At 35.0% G+C, this 13,187-nt stretch overlaps 1 long non-coding RNA gene across 2 annotated transcripts; it reads left to right on the top strand.

Annotated features, from left to right (window-relative positions):
• Window positions 1-1,554: 1,554 nt before the first annotated feature.
• LOC110386159 (uncharacterized) lies at window positions 1,555-4,206 on the top strand. Of its 2 annotated transcripts, XR_002431387.3 has the most exons (3): window positions 1,555-1,774; window positions 3,446-3,579; window positions 4,017-4,206. It is a non-coding gene; the product is annotated as an uncharacterized LOC110386159 (long non-coding RNA). The 2 variants fall into 2 exon arrangements; XR_002431386.3 differs by having other exon boundaries at window positions 3,446-4,206.
• Window positions 4,207-13,187: the final 8,981 nt, after the last annotated feature.

Genomic DNA, 13,187 nt, shown 5'->3' on the forward strand with positions numbered 1-13,187 from the left:
TTGCAAAACTCTATACCCTAAGTGTCCTAACTACTGACGTATCTAATGATTGTTCTAAAAAAACCATACAGACAGAATAATAATATAATAAGCCCATTTTATTTTCAAAAACAAAGAAAGAAAAAAAAGAAAAACACCTTATCAAATAAAAATTACGAAATTAAATATAAACTTGTGTTATTGAAACCCCATTCGGGTATAGGCCTCCTCCAGCTCACTCCACTCTTCCCTATCCTTGGCTTTGTTTCTCCATTCTTTTCCAGTTGCTGCTATTATTTCGTCGATCCATCTGCTCCTTGGTCGTCCTCTTCTTCTTTTGCCCGCTGGTCCTTCCCATGTTGTAGTTTCTAATGTCCATCCGTTTCATCCGTATATCTCGCAAGATGTCCTGCTCAGCACCACTTTTGTGTCAGAGCGTACCTGAGAGTATCTATCAGCTTTGTTTTTTCTCTAATGTATTCGCTTCTTATCTTTTGTATTTTTCTTATATTCAATATACTTCTTTCCATCGCTTTCTGACAGGTCGCTAATTTTGTTTTTATTTTTGTGTTGTAAGTCCATGTTTGGCACCCATATAAGAGAGTCGGAAGAATACAGGTATCCATCACAGTCTTTTTCAGGTGATGAGGGAAGGACCCTTTTAGCTCCAGATTTTTTTCCAAGTTATATTGATTCGGCGTTCGACTTCTTCTTCATCGTTGTTGTCTTTAAATACAGACAGAATATGAATTGTTAAATCATTTTAATATTCCAAAAATGAAAAGTTTCGTTATTTGGTAACAATGAACAAACAACCTACAGACGAAAATTGCATGAAGAAGAATCAACGTGATGCGTGTGGATGACCTTAACAGTTCCGTATTTGTGATAACAGAAACAATGTGGGCGATCTTTTAAATATTATTATGCAAATCATCGATTGTTTGCAAGGCCATATATTTTATTTTTCAACACAAATCTATTTTATATGATCTAAATGGTAGATGTTGAAATTGTTGAGGAAAGTTTAATATTGGAATGATTATTTATCTTTCTTCACATTGATGCTACAGGGTAACGTTCTTATTGCGACCACCGTTCACTACACCCCAGATCAGGGTCAATAACGGCCAACCACCATAGTCGCTCTTAAACCACTAATTTTGGTTCTCTTGGAGACTACTAGTTCTAAAGTTAACAACAGTTAAAGCACAGGTCATTGTACTCGTCGTGAACGGTTAGGCTTTCCGTGAAAGCATTCGGACAGTTCATGATCCCTCCATCTCTATAGATGATGATAACAGAACACAATGACGAAGACTTACATTGATTTATTACTATTACTATGTTTAACATCAAAAGAGCATTCCCAAGGAGGGGCATGGGCTAAGGTCAGCATCAGGCAAATGCTCGGTCGTAAAACTCATGCCAAATCCAAATGCAGCATGCTAAGAAGTCATACTGCACCAACCTCACAAAGTGTGGGATAAGAGTAAAAAGAAAAAAGTTTCTACACCCCAAGTATATTGTCATTATATGTATAATACAAATTCTTCTTGACACTTTTCAAATTAAAATTGATTAATGTCACTTTCTTCACTTTCATTACAAATAAATTTTGTCTAAATATACTCTAAAATCTAAACTCTAAACCCTCAGCTGTATTTCGTTGTTCTGCTTTTGGGATCCAGCATACGCTAACATCCCACAAATAAATTTAACCAATCGCTTTGAACCAAGAAGTTACAACTACCCAATTAAGGACTAGTAGAAAAATAAATGACCAATTAAAAATGTATGTACCAATTTAAATAAAAATACTACCCTGAAATCGACCTTGAAGTAGTTATGTAACAGAAACATTCACAAAAATAAAAATGCGTGCCAAATTTTTCCGGTCTATATAACGTGGAATTAATTTAATTAAAATCGCATGTTTGGATGCTACCACACTTGTTAGTGAGTCACGCGATCGCATGGAATGTGGAACAATTGCAAATGCCCACACGATTACTATAAAACAATTACTTATATGTTAAGTGAACTCGACTTATAGAAAGAGGCCGATATGGCATAGGCATGTTTGATAAGCTCTTTTGTTGACAGAATGAGACAGAAAATCGGTTCGTTTTATAATGAACCTCAAGTATTCGTCTAAGTTCAAATGAGTTATTTTTTATATTCCCTTTCCTTCTCAATTTCACTTGGACAAGTGGGCGAGTTCGGGTTAGACCGATAGTTGTGGGATTTACTAACAAAAGCCCGCCCAAGTTCATCTGAAGAGGACCTTAAAGCTTGAGCGCGGTTTCGCGAATGCATCTACCACCGGATCGGCTCAAATGAGTTGTTACATTTGTTGCATGGCATGCTAGGCATGCTATTTTAAGTACAATATCCTTTTTTTTTCAAAGATAGAGGGATTGCTGACCTGGTTGACTATCAATAATTGGATGAAATAAATAGATTGAAAATATTCGCTCCTATCATACTTTGAGAAACAGTTCATGATGGTTTTTTTTCCTACCTATTCTATTAACCTCGAGGGGTTATTCTAGATTCACCGAGCTAGTAGGTGAGCTCACGGGGCCGGAGTGTTGCTAACACTGGCCCTAGCAAGAGCAGTGCTTCGCAGAATCTACCGCCGGATCGGAAACGCGACCCACTGGGAAGATCCGGCGAGAAACTCAGTGGGCTGTGTCTATGGGTGAATTTACTCGTCGAGCCCTTCGTAGCAAGCGACGGGTTCGGCGAGGACGGTGACCGGTGCTTGAGTTACCTACATAAAGCCTCGCGTTAATGGATCGGGAGGATCCGTAATGACGTGTTTAGAGCAATGTCGACTGTTTACCATTCGGTCCACCGGATCGGGTATGACTTGATGATACTTACCAGACGGTGGTACCTATTCGAGTGGGCTCACAAGACGGCCCCTACCACGAGTACTTACGCTAATTGATATTATTTGCGATTTTCATTTTTCGATGTGTTCACTACATTTGCTATGAACGATTTTAGCAATGGCTCAACTCCACCTCTCGATAGGAGTACACCATGCTGTTTACCCATTAACTTAGCTTTGACCAAGCGTGTCAAAATTCTAATCAACACTGCCTAAATGAATTTGAAGAATACTAGGAAAGACAAAAATAGAATTTCAATCAAGAGTTTAATCTTTAGATTTTCTACATCCGTGGTTTTCATGATGCATCGTTTCGCCTCCGCAAACGATCAATGAATTTGTGACCTTCATTTAACACAAGTAAAGGATTAAATCAATTGGAAGTCAACGAACAAGGTTGAGCAATTGAAAGATGAGATGGTTTAACTATAATAGATTTTATTTTATAGACATTTTTGCAATATTTGTTTGTTTTGATATTATATACCTGTTTCGTACATTAATGTAGCTAACTACACAAAGTGTGAAATTATATGTTCAAGAATTATAGCACTAAAAACCTTTTAGTCCAAATTGATAAGAATCTGATTAAGAAAAAAAGACCGGCTACCCGAAATTACAATCTAAGGGCATCTTGGCATAAAAACTAAAGAGAACCAACCCTATGTGATAGGAGAAGGAGCATAACAATGGAAGGAAGAGTAAGGTTTGATTTTTCTTAAGCTTTAATTAACAAGAAATGTTATATAGATTTCAATGTGGCCATTAAGTTCATACCATAGCTTACACTTTCGTCGCGCAGTAGTTCTACATATTTGGCAATCTTTGCTTCCACACATCACTGTAATTAAGAATCAAAAGAATAATTTAAAAAATAAACTTTTACTTTAAAATGTGAACATTTCTCGTAAATATTTCGTGCTTCTTTTACGAAATTTTTTAAAAATATATTATTGTCATCACAATGCCATCAACTTAATGTTATATTCAAATTATTAATAAATTGACGCACTACATATGTATTTCTTAATTAATATCCTTAGTATAATTCAATTCTAATGTCCGTTAGCTTTATATAAACTAGCCGTGTGATGACGAACAAATCTGTAATTTAAAACTCTGGAATTTTATCTGACAGTATCGTAATACTTCCGTCGAATTTCAACACAAGCCACAAGATCTTATGCAGAAAACGTTTGCCAAACAAATTTAAGTAAATACAACGGATATGTGAAGTGCTTTTAATTAACGAATGTATTTTAACATGTACTTAATTAGTGTGTACGTCAAAAATATTGAAGCTAAGTAAAAATAATATTTGGCTTTAACAGATGATTTTAATTTTATTTATTATTAGCCGTGTACTCGCCCGCTTCGCTGGGCATTTAAAATTAACATTATTATTTATTGTCATTATTATTAGGGAGTTCAACACTCATATAAAGATTAGTCTATCCATTAAGTACATGTATTTTCTACATGGATACAAAGTTTCAAGTCAATCGGATGCACGGTTCAGTAGTTATAACGGAACATCCGTAAAAACCACTGTAGATTTATATATTAGTATAGATTTACACAATATTAGTTAGTCCCATCGAGATATTATGTACTACGTAAGCTCGATGGTTAGTCCAGAGACTTTGCTGCTTTGTCAGAATGAGAACAACAAATTTCAATAGTTAAACTCTATTAAAACTCTATTAAAACTCATCAACTCTATTAAAATCCAAAAGTGTTCGACTAAAATTACCGATATTAATTTCAACATTTTTAAATTATTTTTCGGTCCTGCGTGTTCTCGGTTTGTTATAGTCAATTACGTGTGTAAATACGGAAAAGTCTACCTACAAGAGACAAAAATAAACTATCTATAGATCATACCTCAATGGTGATGATTATACAAACTACTTTTATTTCTATGGTTTATTTCAATAGACGTAAATATGTATATACATATTTATTTATACTAGTGGTCCCCCAGTAGTCGAAATTCAACTATAATTAATTGAAATTGAAATTATAAGTTTAACCATTATTATTGGATGTATTGTCAGACTATTATACTTCTATACTCACATTTCGCCAAGACTATGTACACTATAGACAAATAATATTAAAGACAAACAATATTAATTTATTCTCAATTTGACGACAGACTTTAAACAATAACAAAAGTTTGACAATAAACAAAAAGTATGTGCGTGTGTGCGTCAAATACATGGTAGTGTGTGTAAAGTTTTTTATTGGTTTAATATATTTGCTATGCATAAGTAAAAATATATATATAAAAATTCTGCACTCCTTCTCTATATTCTCTATATGTGTGGGAAATTTCATACTCCTCTGTCCTCGCAATTTTCATAAAAAGGGGTAGGTATATACAAGTTTTTGGTTCACATATTAATATATAATAGATACACACACTCGGAACTCACACGAGAAATAGCTGCAGAGACTTTTGCATGTGGCAAACACATTGCACAAATTAACTTAGAAGCACAGAGGTCTCATTCATTTGCAGGGGAAGCATTAAACAAAGAGACTTCGTAACTGTATGTGGCTGGCCAAACGATTCTGTGACCCACATGGTATGGCAAAAAATTGGCGCCAAATACCGTCGCCACAAGTACAAGTGACGTCAGTCACTCAACTGAATAATTGTTCGGAACAATGCTAAAATAAGCACACATTATAACAGATTTAACAAAATCTGTGAGTTTCTAGGAAAATACTAACCTAGCATATAGACGCTAATAAAATCCAGGATGTAGGTATATCTAATGTATTAAAATTTATTAATTTGCGCAATTTGTGATTCCACACAGCTACTTTCCACTATTCAGCCCATTTCTATCGTGAAGTAATCATGCATCCAATTTTAAAGATGGAGCAGCAGTTATATGATACAAAGCAAATTCTCAAAGAGTTTTTTCTTTTTTATTGCTTAGATGGGTGGACGAGCTTACATCCCACCTGGTGTTAAGTGGTTACTGGAGCCCATAGACATCTACAACGTAAATGCGCCACCCATCTTGAGTTCTAAGGTCTCAAGTGTAGTTACAACAGCTGCCCCACCTTTCAAGGCGAAACGCATTACTGCTTCACGGTAGAAATAGGCAGGGCGGTGATACCTACCCGCACGGACTCACAAGAGGTCCTACCACCAGTAATTACTCAAATTATAATTTTGCGGTTTTGATGTTTATTACACGATGTTATTCCTTCACCGTGGAAGTCAATCGTGAACATTTGTTGAGTACCTACGTATTTGATTAGAAAAAATTGTACCCGCTTGAGATTCGAACACCGGTGCATCGCTCAACACGAATACACCGGACGTCTTATCCTTAGGTCACGATGACTTCAACTATATTAGTTAACCTCTCGTATCTTAATAATGGCGTTCGCGTTGCTGATGCCTATGGGCCCCAGCAACCGCTTAACACATCTCGAACATTAATGTTGATATATTTTGCATCTGATGAATCTATATTCACGTTTAAAGTTTTCCCAAATGCGTATAAAATATTGTACCTACTGAATGAGTAATTTATATATTATGTTTTTCACGCATTATCTAGTGAGTCCATTTAGCAGCATGTGAAACAAAAACCTTCTTATCAGCATCGATTGGCGCCGACAGCGATATGTTAGTCGCCGGCAACATTTATCACGACTTTGGAGGTCGGTCGCGTTAATTTCCGACGGAAACGAATACTGCAAATAAATCAGACGAGGAAAAAAAACAAAATTTATTGCGCGCTTCATTGTTGCTTGCCCTATTTAAATAGATTTATCTCGTTATTGTATAATGCAATTAATTTTTACGTATTTTTCGTTGGTATGCACACATGCAACCAAGTCAATTAAATATTTTATTTTTTTTATTGCTTAGATGGGTGAAGTGGTCACTGGAGCCTATAGAGATCTACGACGTAAAGGCGCCACCCACCTTGAGATATAAGTTCTAAGGTCTCAAGTATAGTTACATCTATACATATAAATAAAATTGGAGTGTCTGTTTGTAATATCGAAATAACCGCTTTCTACTACATGTATATGAATATACGGTACATACACCAAAATATTTTTTTTACAATTTTTGTCTGTCTGTCTATCTGTCTGTCTGTTTGTTCCGGCTAATCTCTGCAACGGCTGGACCGATTTTGACGGGACTTTCACTGACAGGTAGCTGATGATATAAGGGGTAACTTAGGCTACTTTTTTTAGAATAACTTCGCCCCGCGGCGTCAACCGCGGTATGACAATAACCGCGGGTAACATCACGGGACTCAACTATCAATAATAAAATTTAATGTTTCCGAAACGAAGCGAGGGCGGGTCGCTAGTAAAAAATAAATCTTAAGTCTACTACAAGTGAAGGGAATTAATGTATTTTGAAGTAAAAGTCAGTTTTAAATGTAGGTTTAATAAATGTAGTCAGTTAGGTGTATTCACAAAATGTGTGACATTGCTAAAATAGATATCCAAATAGACTGAAGATTTTATTGTATTCGATTTGACATGTCTGCATTCGCGCTCGTAAAATACGCTTCAAACAATCCACAGATAGCAATAAAATTTTAATGTTGCCTATTTCACGGCTTCGCAGATTCGGCTCCGGCATCTGCCCTTAAAGGCCTTAGACCCGTTTGTCTAGACGGACGAAGGATTCATAACTATAACAAAGTCCTTTGAATTTAAACATCGTAAAATATTTTACGACTCGCTACACCGTTTACGACTGACCGTAAATTATAGCTTGGATTATGTCGTGTGTGTTTGACGAGTACATCGTATTATTGAATTGGAACATGTGGAAACGCAAATAGATACAAACATAACTTATGGGATTAACAATATCCTTGCAGTTTCAAACTGCGAGCATTTGCTTAAATATACTTCACTACATAGTATAACACAAAGTCGCTTTCTCTGTCCCTGTATCCCTATGTATGCTTAAGTCTTTAAAACTACACAAACTACGCAACGGATTTTGATGCGGTTTTTTTTAATAGATAGAGTGATTGAAGAGGAAGGTTTATATGTATAATAACATCCATTAAATAGTGGAGAAATCAATAATAAATTACAGTTTCCGAAGCGAAGCGAGGGCGGGTCGCTAGTAATATATCAATGACTATAAAATTTGATTTGGATGAATCAGAAAATAATTCGTGACCTGTACTAACATTTGATCATTAATTAGGAAAAGCGAAATCAAGCAGTTAAATTATTGCAGCACCTTAATTCTGTATTACGAAACTTTTATTTATATTATCGTCATCTCACTTCTTTGTATCTTAGTACTAACTACGTGTCTAAAACAACAGTCTGTAAGAAAAAAACAAGCCAATGAGGGAAACTGTCAAAGTGTCAACGTGTATTACAGATCGTTCTGGGAAGCCATAATACGATAAAACGGGATAAAAACTAATATTGACACGCTACCAACGGAGCCGGGGAAGTAAAAAATAAAGAAAACAACCCATAAATCATTCACGGATTGAAGAAAAAAGAGAAGGCTAATCTATCGAATATATCGATACCTGCCTGGCTAATGTAGCGGATTCGAAAAAAAGAAGAAGTTAAACAGCTGTTAGTGAACGACATCACAAACAAAGATCATACATTGTATGTACATACAATGTAACATTTAAAAATAAATTAGGAAATAAGCAGCATCCATCATTTACCTTGTAAAAAAATCACTAAGCGATTGTAGTAAAGTAAGTTTCGATAAACAAAACCGTACGCTACATTTACAATGAAACCAACATGACAAAAACTGGATGCGATATGGATATTAATTACCCGGTAAACCCGGAGAATGTTCCAGGAAGGTCAGAAGCAGTTGACAATTTTATAAACTTCACACCTTCAGAAAGATTAGATTGCTTTTATTTTTATTTTAAAGTAGGTGGGTAATCCGATGACATTGAGCTTCCAAGAAAACTATGCCTACGACTAAAGATTTCGGGAGTGACACAAGAAAAAATGCACCTTATTACAGTGCAGTTTGTGGTTGAAACTAATTTAAAAACATTCCAAAACTGTGTACGTGATCCGGGGGATGTCGAATCAAAGGCCATACACACAAAACAAGTCCATAAACATAAAATGCGTCGCTATGCAACAGCGACTACAGACTGCATTTGTTCGTAGTCCTTTCTTCGTTCGGACCCCTATCATTTATAGCTTAAATATAATAAACAAGTATCAAAATTAGTACGCGGTTTGTAAAGTCATAAACCAGTCATCCTCTTTCATTTTATGAGCTGATCGTATGTCATCGGCTTAATTCTTTGACCTGTAATATTTACGATTATATTGCAACTGTGCAATAACAATTTTGATAAGGTTTATGATTTTGAAACGTGTAGTAATGTTTTGAACTTGTGCATATTCTTTTTCCGGGTATTATGGGAATTGTCGTAGATAGAAGCTTGTTTTTACGGTCACCAGTTTTCTCACACTTCTAATGAAACTACAAATAATTAATCAGTCAAGTTTATCTAAAAACACCCGTTTTCGTCTGTAAAATATGAGATTTGGTTATGACGTTACTTAGTTATTTTAGAAAATTAGAATCATAGTATCATTAGAAATTATTTCTAGATGCACTTACGTCAGAGAAATAAAATCGCTTTAAACTTATCGGTAATCCAGCAATATATTATTATATCATCTCTTTATTAAATTTCATAAGTTTTTATAAATCGATGGACTTCAAGCCCAGAAATCCAGAACTCCAGAAGGCAGTGAAATTGAAATATTGAATTTAATGAAGATGTTAGAAGCGATGTACAGAATATCTACTCTTTAAATGTATTATTGAATACATTTGACTAGTTACATAATAGGCAAATACATACGATTAAAACAGACGTCTAATCAGGAATAAAAACCGAAATTTTAATGAAAAAAGAATTCACATGAATATTTAACTTTGTTTTGAAGTTATGTTATTTCTATTCGTTCATACTGAAAATAAGATGTCTTTGCGTTGATCATAAATATTGAACGAGGACTTAAGGAATTAGAAATAACAGATCTGGGAATGTTTATTCACGTAAATCCCAGGAAATGTATGTTTGTGAAGCAAAGCAGTGTTTTTAAAAAAGTTTTTTTTTTCAACTTGTACAAATGTAAAATTAAGCATGTAATATTCAATAAGAATGCATAGACCGCTAGCAATGATTGACGTTACATTGATTATAAAATTATTAATCACTGAATTATATGGAGTAACCAAACATGTAAGACTGACATTAAGAGATTTTGCCGCGGGTATGTTCATACAAAAGATTTACAAGATAGCAATTCGTAATTTCTAAAACAAGCGTATCTAAAAAATATAGTGTTTCTCGATGTTCTCCTTACAAAGGATAATTTTATGGTATAGCCTGATCGATCCACAGGTCAATGTCCCAGATCAATCGAATATTGTTTCGAGTTTGGGCCAAATACGGCTGAAGCGAAGGTGCGCCCAACTAGGTTACTGTAACGAATTTTATCATTGCATTACGAAATATGGATACGACTTCTATATTTTAATGAAATCGACAATGATTTTCAAAGTAAAATCTTATAGAAAAAATTATATTCATAATTTGTCGTGTCCTTTGTAGTTGAGCTCTCTCGATTGTAATTTCGCTGGAAGGGAAGTCGAAATCCAAATTACTTAGATACTTAATGTTTGCTAATTAATTTCTTTGCGGAGACCAAGAAAAAATAGTTTTCCCATAAATTCATTGAATCTCATTCATTGTTCAGATTTTCGATCGCTAACACAGAAGTTATAGTGGTGGTATTTTAAATTAAATAGTCTATTGAAAATTTAGCCAAAGAACATTTTCCTTGCAGTAAATTGAATCTGTATAACCGAGAACGTCCCATGAATTTTTAGGTATATGCCATTATCAGATATCTAGATACAGTTGTGTTTTTTACTAGTAAACTGGAGTAGTAAACTGGACCTTTACTGTATTTCTCTTACTCTTTCGCGTGTCAGAGTGTTTTTGTCGTATAAGAGCAGAGAAGCTCGTGACAAACCTTATGTACCGTACTTTTTTTTGTATTGCTTTGATATGTGGACGAGCTCACAGCCGACCTGGGGTTAAGTGGTTACTGGAGCTCATAGATATCTACAACGTAAATATCGCCACCCACCTTGAGATATAAGTTCTAAGGTCTCAGTATAGTTACAACGGCTGCCCCACCCTTCAAACCGAAACGCGTTACTGCTTCACGGCAGAAATAGGCGGGGTGGTGGTCCCTACCCCTGCGGACTCAAAAGAGGTCCTACCACCAGTAAAAGTGACCATTGATTTTATAACTTACTTCACTCACAATATACTTCACTATCAGTGATTTAAATTGAGCATCGAAGAAAATAATAAAGCTTGTGACTTTATGCCAGTTTTATTCAATTGAAGATCAAATATATTTCCTACGTTCACTGATCGCATTAATAAACAATTTCCTTGGGGATTTACGATCAGTAAAACGAAATAGCTGACTTATCCACAAACATCCATACCCTTAGTAACTGGTACGAACAGTTAACACTCTTCCGCACTTACTGCAAATAAAATAGACAGTTATATTTTAGTTCCAAAGTTGAAACAAAGAATATTATTTATATATTTAACTAACCAAACAGTTGTTAATAATAGTTTATAGAAGATTGTTTTTTTTAAATTCGAAATTTTTTTTTTTTTTTATTGCTTACATGGGCGGACGAGTTCACAGCCTAGCTGGTGTTAAGTGGTTACTGGAGCCTATAGACATCTACAACGTAAATGCACCACCCACCTTGAGATATAAGTTCTAAGGTCTCAGTATAGTTACAACGGCTGCCCCACCCTTCAAACCGAAACGTATTATTGTTTCACGGCAGAAATAGGCTGGGCTACCCGTGCGGACTCACAAGAGGTCCTGCCACCAGTAATTACGCAAATTATAATTTTGCGGGTTTGATTTTTATTACACGATGTTATTCCTTCACCGTGGAAGTCAATCGTGAACATTTGTTGAGCACGTATTTCATCATCGCTCAACCCGAATGCACCGGACGTCTTATCCTTTAGGCCACGACGACTTAGCCTATCCTAATTGCCTAGTTGTTCTAGTAGTCTTTCGAACGCTGCCTATCTGTTAGAGTCGACGATTGATCTCCTTTTAGAAGTTGAACCTAATTTAATAAACTTCGAAATTAATAAAACGAAAATAATAAACGCGATCTGGAACTGTAAAAGTACGTTTAATTATAACTGAAATTAATTATTATTTTTGAAGGGCGGGGCAGCCGTTGTAACTATACTGAGACCTTAGAACTTATATCTTAAGGTGGGTGGCGCGTTTACGTTGTAGATGTCTATGGGTTCCAGTAACCGCTTAACACCAGGTGGGCTGTGAGGTCGTCCACACATCTAAGCAATAAAAAAAGACCACTTTTGCAAAATGATTATTGGATTGTATTTACAATTGTTAACAATCTCAAACATGCGTAATGTGTACGAAATTTGAAAAACAAATGGGACATTAATCGTTAAAAAATATGTAAAATATGCGAGTCGAGTCAAAAAGACATAAGAAAATTTGTGCCTAAAAAAAATTGATGACTACATGTGAAATTTCCTCTTATCGTAGACATGATAAAAATCGTAATGCATTTGTCACATTATCGAACCTCAGAATGTGTTTGTTCGTAAACCAAAGAATACGTACAACAGATAGCAAACAAAAACTCATTAAAATAAGTTTTTGTTTGCTATCTGTTTTGTTACGCTATCTTATTTTATTTACTAAGAAAAAAGAAAATAGCGCAATTAGCATTCAAAAATAGCATTTAAAATAGAAGTGGCTTAAACTAACTAAAAAAAATTAAAACTTAACTAAAAAAAAATTAAGAAAATGATTTTATAACGATTTATAAACATGACAATGTATTCTATCAGCTTATAAAATTAAATAGTCTCTTTTAGTCTAGAAAAGGACAAACTACTCTATGAAAGTACTCTTTGAAATCTATCGCATACCTTAAAGTATCAATATCGAAAAACTACAATTTTTTATTAAAAATTACAAATTACTTCTGTAACGTGCGGAACCGAAATATAATAAAAAAATCCTCGCACGCTAAGCGGAACCCAAAAGTGTCGACCAACGCCGCGCGACCGACACCTGCGCGAGATTCGTAAAAATGCAGTCAGTGAGTTTCGAAAAATTTGAATAACGCGCATGCGCCGGTCGCTGCACAAAATTATTAATTTAAAACTATCTTGTGATACCTTGTTGTACT

The sequence above is a fragment of the Bombyx mori genome, chromosome 3 (assembly GCF_030269925.1).
Source record: "Bombyx mori chromosome 3, ASM3026992v2".
Taxonomy (NCBI): domain Eukaryota; kingdom Metazoa; phylum Arthropoda; class Insecta; order Lepidoptera; family Bombycidae; genus Bombyx; species Bombyx mori.